The sequence below is a fragment of the Calonectris borealis genome, chromosome 2 (genome assembly GCF_964195595.1).
Source record: "Calonectris borealis chromosome 2, bCalBor7.hap1.2, whole genome shotgun sequence".
NCBI classification, from domain to species: Eukaryota; Metazoa; Chordata; class Aves; order Procellariiformes; family Procellariidae; genus Calonectris; species Calonectris borealis.
The window spans coordinates 96,921,106-96,933,696 of NC_134313.1; positions in this window are offsets into that span (position 1 = coordinate 96,921,106).

Genomic DNA, 12,591 nt, shown 5'->3' on the forward strand with positions numbered 1-12,591 from the left:
TTTTTATTAGACCAATGTCATAGTTGCTGAGGGAAGGGGGAACCGCTGACTTGTACTTGCTCACGGCTGCTGAAGTGCAAGGAATGTCAAATAACAAATGCTGGCAAGCAGCTGCCCTTCTTTGTGCTAACTCTTGGTAACCACGTGTGGGCGAGGTGTGGCCCAACTAATCCCCTTCCCTTCAAAGACCGCAATAATAAATAGCGTTGGGTAGATCAACAGTGCAGAGGTACTGTCGTTGCAGCGAGTATTCCCTGTCTTTTACCGAACCAGTACTGTGGCGGTCACCTTTCCAGCTGCAGATCTCATAGGTGCCCCGTTTCATACTGCTCTAACTCCTCCTCTACTCACTCACATTCTCAGCATTACTCCCCAAACAGCCAGACCACAGAGTCTGAGGCAGTTTGAGAGCCCCCGAAAGTAGCTGTGCCATTCCCGGAGGAGTGTGGAAGGGAGGTCTGACCTACCTGGGCAGTGTGAGCCCAGGCTGGAGGTGGGAGTTGGGAGTCCTCTCTCTGCCCTGTTCTCTGCCCCTGGCTTGCGGAGCTGCTGAAGAAAAGCCCAGAGAGAGCAGCAGAGCTTTGAAATCATCTTCACTGCTGGCCTCTCTGCAGAGGCTGCCTGCAAAGACTCTGATTAGTGTCAAATGTGAGGCAGACTTGTGTTAATCCATCACCCTGCTGGGAAAACTGGATCCTGATAAACCAGCCATTTTGAATGAGCCATCAAGCATCGTAGTTGCCTGGGTGAATGAGACTAATGCATGGCTATTATTCATATACTAAGTATGTGAATTGTACATGAGCTCCAAAGACCTTCTTACTAGAAGTGTATTTGTCTCTGGATAAGAGCTTTCTATAGCAATGACATAGGGAGTAGGACTGCAAAATAATTTTTTTCTGTACCCCTCCCCCCCTCAGGCTTCAACACATTGCAGTAGGCACCGTGATTTAAAAAAAAAAAAAAAGGGGGCGGGGGTGTTTTACAAGGATTAGAAATTACCAACTACTTGAACTTCAAAGAATATTGGTTTTACCTTTGATTCAGCATCCCTGTCTCCTTTTTCTACAGTATCACCCTCTAAAAGAGGGAATCCTGCTCTATGTCCTTGCACCTTCTCTTCACAAAGAGAGATTTCCTCATTCATTATAGTTTTTTTGCTCCCCTGATGTAGAAAAGATGAACCTTTAACTCAGCCGTGTGTGAGTGTTACCTCTGCTGCATTAGGCTTGAGATGTGTGGATGGAAAGATTTATTCCCTGCCAGCACTGTATAACTCAATTCCCCTTTTCCCTCTGGAAACAAAAGCAGCTCCTACAAACAAGGCTTTCCCCTCCTGCTGGCAACCTTGGAATCACGTTCAGGTGACCATTTCTCATCACGCCCTGTTAAGCTGCTGCTGCACAGTGCCGCGCACGTCTGCCCCAGGGATCAGTAGGGCTCTGCTTGTAGCAGGGAGGTGACGCTTCCCTTAGTCCCAGCTGCACCCCGGATATCCACATCATTCACAAGTTCACTGCTGTCTTTCCTGCTCAGGCTTTGCAGCAGCCTGGAAATGGCATTTGAAGCCGTTAAAAAAAAAAAAATTTAAAAATCGCTGCTTCCTACTGTGCCGGCACGTGGACAGGCACGCACTGCCACATATGTATTTGTACCACACTGGGCCCTAAAACTGGTACCCAAGCTCCACCACTGAAGTGGATTGTGCTGTGTAGCACAACGAAGCCCAGCCTTCCGGCATCCTTAACCTTGCTCACCCTTAGCTCCTGCCAAGGCAGTTGAAAACATCTGGGATCATTCACTTCTAGAAAAGGGCAGTTAATGGTAATAGGCTTTGCTCCAAGCTCACTATGCAGTTAAGGTGAATCTTAAGAGACTTATTAAGCTGGACGCATCATGGCTTATGGAACTTCTTTTATTTATTTTTTTTAGTTCTGGAGGAACGATAAAATCTCTATTTCTAGCTCATTTTTACAGCAACCCTGACTAGCAGGAAAGGAGAAGCTTAGAAGGCAGCAGCAATAGCCAAGGATATTATTGGATTACGTGGCAAGCCTCTTGGAGTAATCATAATAAAAATTAGGCTGTAGAAATCATCTGGAGTTCTTTAGCCACTCTTAAATTCTGGCAAGGTTTTTAGCTGTAAAGTCAGTCATGTACGATTGGAAGGTAAAGCCCTGGAAGATGCTACTTTCTGCTATCGTTTTGTTTCTTTTTGTTCCGTGTCCCAATTACTGTGAGTGCTAAAACTGATTTCATGCGCTAGCCACACTGTATTGTCTTTTGGTCCCAGGGATCCTGTCTTGTCCCCTAGCCCTGCGATCCCCAAGGGACCCTGAGGAAACAATGAAATCTTGTCAGGGTATGCTCTTTTTGCCTGAAAACTGGCTTCATTAGCATTTTGAAGTGAACCCTAACTCGCATGCTTTCCTGGACTGCCATGCACTCCTGAGATCCCACATACCCTTCATCACCCTGGCAATAACAAAGCACTCCAAATAAAGCTCCCCATCTGGCACAATATTTCTCAGTGTTGTTTGGTTTTGTTTGTATATCTAAGTGAATTTAATGCTCTCCAATAATCTGCTTTGATACCACTAGACAATTATTTCCAACATCGAACAGGAACTGCTTCAAAGCTCAAGTTTACGTATCGTGTTCCACTTTAGTTCCACTTTTAGATGCTTTTGGTTAGCCATCTTCAGGCACAAGAGAGTAACTTTGATTTTAGGCCAACTGAACAACGTATGGAACAGTTTGTTCCTTTCTGTTCTCCAGCTCTCCCCCCCAAGAGAAAATCCTGTTAGCCTTTCAGCAAACCAGGGAAATGGCATTTTCTGCACAATATTATGCAGTGAAGCCAAAGTATTGCAGTGAAGTCCTTCCAGGAGTAAGAATAAGGTGCTGTTTCACAGTAAGGATGCTAGCAATTTTCAAAAAGGGAAAAAATAGGATGAAATGTTTTCATTATGGATTCCTAAAAATAACTTTTTAAAAATTACATTTGCTTTTGCAGGAATTTCTGACACCATTGATATCAATGACATAGGACCAAACTCAAAATAGACCTTGTTTTATATCATATGCTCATCTTCTCCAGCCTCTCCCACACCTCCTGTATAACCTTAGGTAAAGCAAAATTAAAGGAATGGTGCTGTAATTGAGTTGCCTGAAACTTTGTGTGGTACACAGTGTACGACATCAAAAAGATTGTGATTCTTTGAATAAAAAGCATCAGAAAATCACCTTTTATAAGCTTTTATCAGTCTTCAATCTCAGAATGGCTGTTCTGCAAAGACCACAGTCAGGACTAATCATGCTGTATGGTAATAATTTCCTTAATTTTTCCAGTAATGAATAAAATCTCCTCAAGGCTACAGTGTGCCTGTCTACCATGTAGCTGTATATTTGAATCCTGTCCTTTGGCTGATGAAGCGAGATTGCCCAAGCGCTTTGTGCCCTTCTTAAGTAACTTATGCAGAAATAGCAACCTTAAAGAGCAGACAGAACCTTTTGGTATCCTTTCAGCTAAGCCTGCTGAAAGTCACCAAATCCTTCCTTAAACCTGATTTTTGCAGTCTTCTAGGTCCTTGAGTGCTCAGTCCTGCTGGAGTCAGGAGGGCTTATTCTGGGTAAGGGTATTTCCATGAGTGAGCAGGAATAATGAACTGGCCCTTGTAAAGGCATTTTTGTTACAGTGTGGGGGCTAGGATGTATAGGGCCTGCCTGGGCCTCTTGGGAGCACCAGCACTGCGATAAGCCCTCCCTCCTTGCTAATGATCCTACTGGTTTCATTAATGACTGCTTGAGTCACCACACACCAAAACAAATAATAGTTCTGTATATAGTAGGGCTATAGCGCCTAAATCTGCTGTGACTTAGTTCTGCGAGACTTCTGTGAACTTATTTGACCACGAACACACCGAAGGATTTGCATGTTCAGGATGTCCATTCTCAGCATCGATGGAGGCACAACTCGTGGTTTGTCCTGCTGTAGACTTACCATCTCTCCAGGTAGACAGTTGGGTCCATTAGCACCAGGAGAGCCCTGGGATGAAGACTGGAGAGCTGTTATTCCAACACAATTGTTTATGCCTCACTAAATTATACTTGTATTCCTTTAGCCTCCACAGCCAGCCCTCTGTGAATTCACTACCAATTCTGTGCCATGAGGAGTTCTCAAATTGACACCAGATTTAATATGATGAAGGAATAGGGCAAGTTCTGTTCAAATTGGGCTCAAGTGCCTCTCTCTTGCCCCATTTCACTCTAGATTCATCTGAAGCCACGTGCCAGTCAGTGACACCAAGTTTAGCAAAATTGATGTCTGGTGCTTTCAAAGCTTCATCAAACTGAAGAGCATGGGACATAGGGATGTGCTGCTGGGTGCACCTCCAGGGACCTGGGTCCCTCTAACTGCAAGGACTCCCTCAGGTTTGCCACCCCTAGGGAAAGGACTGGAGTAGCCAGAGCTGGGCAGTGCAGATAGCATGCCACACCTGGAGAGCTGTTGCACGGAGAAAAATCCGCTTCTTTAGGAGGCCTCTCAATGCAGTATGCATTGCCCACATTCCTAGCCTTGGACATTGACTTGAAACTTCAGTCTGCTTCTTTCCATGCTCAGTGATGTTCAGAAACAATTTACAGTTCTTGCCAGGCCAAGTCCCTAATTTGAAGATACGGGTCCAAGCAATGGATCGTGCCACATTACCAAAGAACCCCAGTGACCCAAGAGAAGCCCTTGTATGCAGCTCTTCCCCTTCTTCCTCCTTGTTCCCAGGTTTGTACCACCAGTAAAGGATTATTTTCCTTTTGCTCCTTAACCCTATACAAGCAACTGTTCTTTTCTGGAGAACAACAAAGCTGGAGATTTGGCCTATTGACCTTCATGTCCCAAAGGTCTGGACAGACAATGTAAGATGTACTGACAGTTCTTGTTCCCTTTTATACACACGCCTACACGAATCCTCCTGCCAAATCTCAGCTTCATCTTGAGCTGTTTTTTAAGATGATTTTTGCTTCTTTCTCTTCCTTTAAAAGGCTATTTGAAGTTAATTGTATTTACACCTAGCTGGATTCGGTAGGCTGGTTCTGCAGTGATGCCATCAGCCAATTACCTTGGCTCCATCAGTTCTTGGAGATCATTGTTTTCTCAGTGTTATTCCAGGACCCTAGTCCAAAATACAAACCCCAAACAATATTTTATTATTTTAGGCTGTTTACATCTAATAAAATTTCATGTGAAGGTCTTACTGTAAATCCAGGCCAAAGTTTCTGGCTTTAGCCAGTGCTCTCAGGCACTTGATGTCTCTGAGCAAAGTTATGTTTTTCAGCCAGCGTGTTCTGCATGCTCCCTGAGATTATCTGAGGATGTAGTTTCACATGCAAATTATGCTGTTTTGTGTGTGGGCTGTGATTGAAAGGGGAATCCTGCATTCATCCTACTTTTGCTGACTTTTCTTATGTAGGCTGAGCAGAGAACAGATGCAGCTGGAAACCAATGCATTTTAAAAAAAAAAGAAAAAGAAAGCATAGAAAAGGTATAGCTGCTTAGGAATGGTATGGATTTGGGGTTGGCTTCTGCTGACGGTTAAGCCACACCTAACAAGAATATCTAGGAGCTGTGGTGGGCCCCAGTGGCCATTTTAGCTACTTCATGAGCAGTGATGTGTTTCAGTGCACTAAATCTGTGGGAGCTGGTAAACATGAAGAATATGTCATTTGCATAGAGGAGAAAACACACTGATGTTTGAACTGAAATTTATCTTAAGGATAACATTGCCAAAAAGTATCATGATTAAATGTCTACTTGCAGTGAAATGTTACTATTGAGAATACTCATTTTTTTGGACTTCTGTTTCTTATGAACACAGCAACAAAATCAAATCTCATAGATGCAAATTGTAATTAGGTTGGTATTCCATACCTTCTCTCTAGCACATGAGCAACTATCTCCCTCACTCCTATCAATACCATCCTGGAATGCAAAAACAGCTATTACTTTTGGGTTTTGAATGAGCAGTATGATTACAATGATTCTTACCCAGCTGCTTCCAGCAAACAATGTAAAAATGCAAGGTATTAATTGTGTATCCTGTCTTCTTTTGGTTTAGATATACCCTGTGGACCTGGCAAACTAGGATCTCCCTGTGATGGAGAATTCAGACAGTTAAAAATAGACACATCATTGAATCAATTGTTTCTTCATTTCTCAGCATCACAATACACATGGTTAGATACTATTCCTTACTGAGTCTGAATTCATCAAAACTAACTTTGGAAAAGGTCAATGAACTACTGGAGCCCTGTGTTGCTTGGCTTCATTAAAACAACTAACAAAAGATAGTCTTGGACTGGGAAATACCGCAATCTAAATATAGGACAGGAATTTGCAAGTGAACAAGACAGGTAAACAAGAGTGATATGGTTATGTACTAATTAAACAAGCGAAGCTTAGTATTAAATGTGAGATATGTAAAATATTGGCTTCCCCACCTTAGGAACCAACGTTACCTTTTTCTTCATAAAACCCAAGAGTTATTCATGTGATTTTTTTTTTATACAAGAAAGAAGTTTCAAACCTGTGTACCTGTGTGGTAAAACGTCCCTCTCTTTGGAACCACACAAACCCAAAGCTATTGAAGTCCCGCTAACCGATTTGCCTAATCCCTGGTACCTGGCATCTGATAACGAAAAAAGATAATATTTAATGAAGGGAACAAAAGAACACAGCAGCTGGTATATGTTTTGAAACTACATGGATTGTAATTACGTGTGTTGTTTAAGGTTTTTGATCATTTACCATTACCCAGCCTGCTGGGTCTGAGTCAACCTGTCAACTATAACGCAAGTACTAATTGGTAACTCTGGAGCAGGGACATCACAGATAAGATGAAATAATTTTCAAGCTGATATTCTGGTACCATGAGTAGTCCTGAAAGATGGAGAAAGGATGAAAGTGCTTCTGTAAAAGGTAGTTATACAACACTTGGTGCCCAACGGTGATACGCTTTGCAGTAACTCATACATACCACACGCCTTGTGATTTTATATATACGCATGTATTAGGCTAGTCTAAAAGCAGGTTGTTGGGGAGGGAAATAAATGGGAAAAGAAAGCATCTATCTTAAACCATAATGATCGTGTAGTGTTTCATTGAGAGGCTGTGTAAGCATCATACCTGACGTGTAAGTTGTGGATGTTCTTGGTGCTCAGCCAAGCTACCAGATTTTCCTTTTTAGTACTACCAGCCAGAAGATAAGGATTATAATCTGATAAAGAAAGCATTTGCTACCTAAACGCAGAAGGAATTTTGGATGAAAAGCTGTCCAGATAAAAATCGATGCAGGTGTTAGAGTGACTTGTGGGGGCGTGGAGTGGAGAAGTGGGCAGCAGTGTCAAAAATGTAATTCACACTGCATTAACTGATTTCTTGTAATTTCTGTTTTCTTATAGCAATGCTTGGCATTTCATATTATTAACAGACCCTATCACTTTTTGTTCGCTGTAGTTCAAATGCAAGATACTGGCTTTTATAGTGGGAATAGAGCATGAAAAAAATTATTTCATTTCTAAGCATCTGAGAGATAAGTATAATTTGCTATGCTAGGTGTGACTACATGGTTGTCCTCCATGAATCACAGAATGATTGAGGTGGGAAGGGACCTCTGGAGGTCATCTGGTCCCACCCTCCTGCTCAAGCAGGGCCACCCAGAGATGGTTGCCCAGAACCATGTCTGGATGAGGTTTTGAGTATCTCCAAGGATGGAGACTCCACAACCTCTCTGGGCAACCTCTGCCAGGGCTTCGTCACCCTCACAGTAAAGGAGCATTTCCATATGCTTAGACAGAACATCCCGTGTTTCAGTTTGTCCCACTGCCTCTGGTCCTGTCTCTGGGCACCACTGAAAAGAGCCTGGCTTTGTCTTCAGATATTTGTACAAATTGGTGAGATTCCCCTGAATTTTCTTTTCTCTGGGCTGAACAGTCCCAGCTCTCTCAGCCTGTCCTCATATGTGAGCTGCTCCAGTTTCCCTACAGTATCTAGATGCCCTTCATTTTCATCCCTTGGATGAAGAGCACGAAAACATTTCTGGAGGGTAAGACATGATTGTGAGAACACTTGATCAGTCTTCACTTCTACTGACTTCCCTTGGACATAATGTGCTTCAGGCTATGCTGCATGAATCCCATGTGAAGGAACAGTTCCAGAGTCATACTTAAGGACAAATCAGTAATGGATTGGGATACCACACATCAGTGCTTCTGATGGATCATTGCAACATGATAATGCTGTCTCTCACAGAGACAGGAGAGTGGGGTTGAGACTTCAGGCCAGAAATATTTAAGGGTGTTGTGTGCATAGGCTGCAGGTTACTAATATTTTACTGCCTTTGATATTTATGAATCCTTTCCCCAACCCAGTGTGCATCACTATTGGTAAAAGCTAATGTGCCTGTAAAGAGTTAAGAAAGGAAAATATTCAGAGACTAGAAAAAGCCTCTCTTCTCCAAAACTTAGAGCTGAAATTTACACTCAGATTCAAATATAGGTCCCAATCAGAGTAACCACACCTGTTTGTAATCTTAGGTAAATTAAGGGGAATTAGAAGTACTTTGATTTGCAGCTATAGGGAGAGAGGCTTTGCCTCCTGGAGATCTAGGATGAAGTTCTGGCTCTACAAAAAGAACAGGGAACTGACTACTGATTCCAGCGGGACCAGTTTTTCACCTTAGTCCTTTAATATTTTCAAACAAACTCAATCTTTTAGGCAAATGAGCAATACATTTTTGCAACCCCCTAATGCTTCATGTGCTGTTAGAGGCTTGCTCTACTTTAATCGGCAAGTGTCTGTCCTCCTTACTGGGTGGACTGGCATGACCTGGCTCTCTAAAAACACTGCTGCAATCTGTGGAGTTTTCCCATATCCCAAACTAGCAGCTTTGCGGGGAAGGGAAGAAACATGCAACACGAAAAGCAAATGAGTAGAGCATAGCTAGGCTAAACTTGGCACATTTAAGCAGTACTTGACATACGCTTTCCTTGTGTGTTCCAAGTGGGAGAAAATATGTATGTCTAACTTCCATATTTACAAATCCACGAAGTAAGAAACTTGCCTGCTCATCTTCCTGTAAGGAAGAGAAGAGGTGAAGGAAAGAACAATAGTGAAAACTAGGCAAATGAATTTAATTAAAATCTCAGGGAAAAGAAACCACAAGGATGTGTTATTTGCAGTCAGTCAGCTCACCACCCCAGGAACTTCACAGCAGGTTTCCCCTGCTGCCACGTTATGATCTACGTGAAGTTCAAGCTGTTGCACATCAACCTACGGGATAAGTCAAGAGGAAGACAGGTTTTAAAATTCCTGAACAGTTGCAGTCTAGCTCCAGCCTGTCTGCTTATCCATATAGACACCTTCACTAATGTATATGAGCATTTCCCAAATATAGGACTAAGTGTTATAACTAATTCCCAGTTTGTGGGAGAAGGAGCTTGGTAGGTTTGTGGATTTGCCTGCATGGGATGGAGAGGATTTCTGGTGCCGTGGTGCTTGCATCTGAAGAACTAATTGTGGAAATACTAAACCCCAAGGAAATATCTTCTGCATTTAATTTGGAGAGTGTTAAGGTCTGAAGTGATCTCAGCTGGGAGTGAGTTTCTAGAGTTCTTTTGTGTTACTTTTCCCAGGTTGGACGGCCCTGTATTGTTCCAGTGGTGGCTTTCTGCACCAAGTCAGGGCCACAGAGGGAAAGCAAATGCTGTGACTGCTGTTTTGAGTCTCCAGGGTTATTTTGGCTATGGGACAGAGACTCGTTCTGTATTTTGGAGGTACCAAAGCAAAGGGCAGAGCACACTCATCAGTCTCTTTTGTTAAACAGAAGGGTTGAAGAATTTTGAGCCAGTCACTTCTAGTTACTGTGGAGCACATCCTTTGCACTCGAAATAAAACAAATACTGTTCCCAGACCCTAAATTCAGACCGCTAACTAGATCTGCTACTAGAGGACAGTAATCCCAAAGGTAAACATTAATGAAGTAATAAACTCACGCTGTTACAATATAGAACCAAAGTTGTGCATAGGGTAACTTTTGGCAGCCGAGGTCAAGTGGAGCTCTACATACACAATAAGGCCCTGATGATCACCCCGGGAGTAATGTTGTCCCAGGCTCACCTTGCCAGGCCACCATCTCCACCTGCCCTCCTTGCTCCGAAGTGAGTGGCAGGGGCTGTGCCTGCCAGCTGGCAGTCCACAGACACAGTCAGCTGGCTTCCCCTAGCCCTCAGGGCAAGTTTGTGCCAGGCTCCGTCAAAAACCTTCCCCGTGTTCTCAAAGATGGTACTCTCACTGCCAGACCCTTCTCCAGCTGCATTGTGGATACTGATTGCCTTGCTCTCCCTATGGAGACGTAGCCTGAACTGGTCAATCCCATCTCTGTCCTTTATCTCCCAGAGCTCCCATGTCATCCTAGAAGTGTCCTCTCTCATGCTGAAAGGTGGAGACAATGGAGTATTCCTCAGGAAGAACAAATCTAGAAACAAACCACACGACAATTTTAGAAGTATTTATTCTTTGTTGTCACTGCAACAATATGAAGCCCCCTTGAAATATATTTTTTTTTCCATTAATGATACCTGGCATGGGGAATGATGATTGTCGGTAGAAGGGAATAAATATACCAAACAGGTCTTTAAATGTATTGTTACACCCTTGAGGAAGGAGAAATACCCAGAGAAATGAGTAAAATAAAATATATTAATTCTCATATTATCATCATATATTTTAAATCTGAATCAGAAGGAACTGGATCTGCAGGTTCCATTAAACCCAGTGGAGATATACTGATTTTTGGGAGATACGGATACGGTGCGTTGTTTTTAGTACATAGTTTGGCAGTCAGTTATGTTTGGGTTCACTGCTGCCAAAGGTCATAGTAGGAGGAAGGGCTTGTGTAATGTCTGTGTAAAAGCCCAAGTGTTTACCAATGTCACCTTGTGTACCTGATTTTTCTTCTGATTTGCACACTTGGCCCAAGCTGATATGCTGTGAGGTCACTCTGTGATCCTGGAACAATGTAGTCTCCAGAACCATTGGCTACATTGAATTGTTCCAACAGATCAATGACTGAAGTAGACAAGAAATAATAATAATAAAAAAATTAAAAAACATACTTGAAAGAAATTTTTTAAAAGAAAGGAAAACAGATATGTTATTTGAAAAGTTTGGATGAAAAGCCACCTCCAAGACAGGAGGTGTTCTTAGAGATAAATAGGAGAGTAGCCCAGTTAGTTAGTTTCAACTATAGAAGAGTGAGATATCAGAACTTTAAAAATAAAAACCACAAAATACGCCCAACAACAAACAAACTTGGAATGCTATCTGAAAATAAATGGACCTGACAGTACAGATTCTTCTGGAGCAGAAGTATAATAATCTTTCGATGTGAAATGTAATTACATAAGAAAGCTGACAGTGTTTTTCTTTAGCTTAAGTTTCCAAACGGTCTTGCTTGTATTAGAGGTCTAATATCAGAGAGATAAACAGTAGAGCCTGAAATACTACCCAAATAAAATGTTCTTTGCCTTATTCAGCCATATATATTCTCAGTCCATGAAAACTTGCATTTGGATGTTCTGCCACATGGATGTGGTATTTGACTGTCACAACATACTGTAGGATAGGAATAAGCATGCCACCCACCTTGTTCCTTTGCGACTTCTTTCCTCCTGTTGAACAGCGTGGAGGCTGTGACATCTCTGGCATCGCTGTAGGTCTCTGTTGGAGTGGGATAGGTAGAGCTTGCTTTCAGTGGGTCATACCCAGCAGATGTGGACTCATGATAGGCATGAGTGGTTTCCTCCACGTAATACGTGTCAGAATAGTCTGTGATGTAAGGTATGTTTGTGGTGGTCATCTTTTGCTTATTCCCTGACTCACAGCTACTGAAGGGTGTACTTCCAGGTTCAAGGGCAGCTGGGAAGGATTCTGAGGCTGTTTGCCTATAGGTCCCATTGTAACCTAATATACATGTGAGATATTGGTAACAATGAAGATGAATGTCTCCTGCACATCAGTAAAACTCTTCTTTTAGCCTTTTAGCCCAGTGTTTCTGGGGCTTTCATCCTGCAGTATATACCTCTGTAGAAATCCCATTGGACTTCAAGGTCTACAGGCGTGGATAACACAATTTATGGCACACCAAAGTAGGGTTAATCCCATCTAGCTTTAGTCATCTAAACGTTAAGTGGCTACATTAAGCTAGTTAGCTAAGCATCCTCTATATTCAGAGGAAAAAAAGAGAGGCAATATCTAAATAAGCTTGCTGAATCACACGTGCGTATCAGCAGTGCCTGTGTATTTTTACCCATTTGAGGTAAGTTAGGTGATCGGCTTAGACTCCGCACCCACCTTTTGGAGAGTTAAAGTCAGATCGCAGCCTTGCAAGCTATGAGTGTCAGTTCCACGCTGGCTTCATTTCTGCTGTCTACCAATAGTTGTTATCGTACACCTGCATCTTAATCTACTGGTGTTTCAGTAATTGGATTCACTGTCTGACTACTTTAGAGTAAGGTCTAAGTTTAACACTGGGAAAC